Source organism: Conger conger, chromosome 7, assembly GCF_963514075.1.
Source record: "Conger conger chromosome 7, fConCon1.1, whole genome shotgun sequence".
NCBI classification, from domain to species: Eukaryota; Metazoa; Chordata; class Actinopteri; order Anguilliformes; family Congridae; genus Conger; species Conger conger.
In genome coordinates this window covers 1977590-1980089 of record NC_083766.1, presented here as the reverse complement: position 1 = coordinate 1980089, position 2500 = coordinate 1977590, and positions in this window count along the sequence as shown.

The following is a 2500-nucleotide window of genomic DNA, read 5'->3' as shown; positions in this document are numbered from 1 at the left end:
AGAGACACTCCGGCTGAGAGAGACACTCCGGCTGAGAGAGACACTCCGCTGAGAGAGACACTCCGCTGAGAGAGACACTCCGCCTGAGAGAGACACTCCGGCTGAGAGAGACACTCCGGCTGACAGCACCAACGCAGGGCGTGTCCCTGTGTGTACAAACTGAGGTAGAGCACTCCCTACTGGCATTAAAATGATTATATTAATATTTCACTCAGTGCTGTTATTAATATTAATATTCATGTTAAAAATAATAGCAATAATAATAAAGATTATTTGTAGAGCACATTTCATTCAAAAGTGCTTCACAGTGGAGTGAAAAAAGACAGATATATGAAATATGAGGATAAAATACGCATACAGTACATTGGTAAAAATAACTGAATATTTACAAATAACTGTTTTACTTCACTAATATATTCAACGAGATTTAATATGATATTGGTTTATGATTTGTGGGTTTTGTTTACATGTCTAGTACTTGAAGATATTTTATTGTTTTCCAGATTAACTGAGCCTTGTTTAGAGGTAAATTAAATGTATCGTGCATATTATCCACTAGAGGGCGTTACAAGATAGCTTTTTTACAGCCGGATACAGTAAAATAGGCATTGTCCATACATTATTAAATGCGATATCTGTTTTAGTTTTATTTTCATATGCAAATTCAGGTCACTTTGTCATTTAAGCGAAGATTAATCAAATGCTGCTAACTTTAGATTTAATAAAATGTTTTGTATTTTCTGTCCACACACGGGGTTATCCAAATCAAACAATTCAACCATTTGTTTTAAACACAGAAAAAAATTGGAACACTAAAAATTTAAATTCAAGGCCATTTGTGCCCCAAACACAGTTTAACATGAAATGTAACTTAGCTTCTTCTCTACAGCCAGGGCAGACAAATGTTTTCATTGATATATGAACACCTGTATGGTGAGAGACAAGGGGTGAAAAGCTGTGAAAAGTTATTTTCACATTTGCAGGAAAAAGAAAATGAACAAAACAATGTATGAGGTGAATACCTGGCCGTGCTAGCACAGGTGAAGTTGCTGTGTGTGTGTGTGAGTGTGTGTGTGTGTGTGTGTGTGAGTGTCTGTGAGTGTGTGTGAGTGTGTGTGTGTGTGAGTGTGTGTGAGTGTGTGTGAGTGTGTGTGAGTGTGTGTGTGTGTGTGAGTGTGTGTGTGTGTGTGTGTGAGTGTGTGAGTGTGTGAGTGTGTGAGTGTGTGTGTGTGTGTGTGTGTGTGTGTGTGTGAGTGTGTGAGTGTGTGTGTGTGTGAGTGTGTGAGTGTGTGTGTGTGTGTGTGTGAGTGTGTGAGTGTGTGTGTGTGTGTGAGTGTGTGAGTGTGTGAGTGTGTGAGTGTGTGAGTGTGTGTGTGAGTGTGTGTGTGTGTGTGTGTGTGAGTGTGTGAGTGTGTGTGTGTGTGTGTGTGTGTGTGAGTGTGAGTGTGTGAGTGTGTGTGTGTGTGTGTGTGAGAGTGTGTGTGTGTGAGTGTGTGTGTGTGTGTGTGTGTGTGTGTGTGTGTGTGTGTGTGTGCAGGTTACTAGCGCAGGTGAGGTGGACGTGCTAGCCAGAAACTATAGAAACGATGAGTGAAAATGAGAGGTGAGAACAGGCTGGTAATGTGGAATTCAGTGAGTCTAATTTACCAGCCCTCACTCTAGTAGTACCACACACACTCTGAGTATGTGTGTGAGAGACAGACCAGAGATACGGACAGTGCACAAGCTGGTTGATATGTGGACAGCATGTGTATGTGTGTGTGTATGTGTGTGTGTCTGTGTCTGTGTGTCCGTCCGTGTCTGTGTGAATGAGTGTGTGTGTGTGTTTGATGTGTGGACAGTCTCTGGAACATGATCTCACTTCATTTCTCCTGGCAGAAGGGCACCTTTTGTCAGACACTGAAGAAACGGCGATTGAAAAACTGCTAGCCGGTATAAATCAGAGGGGGGGTTGATATGGGGGGGGAGAGGGGAGGGGGTGTAAGTACATTGGCCATATTTCTGGCCGGGGAGAGGGGAGAGGGGAGAGGGGAGAGGGGGTCTGGATGAGGGATTGTGGTCGGGGGGTCGCCGCGGGATGGATGGAGCCTGGCAGGGCATTGTTCTCCACGCGCGGAGCACTCAGAGGGCTCCAGGAACACACATCTCTCACACACACACACACACACACACGTACACACATACACACATACACACACACACACACACACACACACACATACACACATACACACATACACACACACATCTCTCACACACACACACACACACACACACCACACACACACACACACACACACATATCTCACACGCGCGCGAGTGCTAACGCTAACGCAGCGCGGTGGGGAGGTGTTAATGCAGCCCAGGCTGAAGCTGCGTGCTGGGAGCCTGATTACGTTATTATCGCGTTACACTGGGGCCGAATGGACAGGGCTGAAATATGAACCTTTGTTCGTTCAGTGGTGATCAGTCTCTCATCGCCTGGAAGGCTGACCTCCCT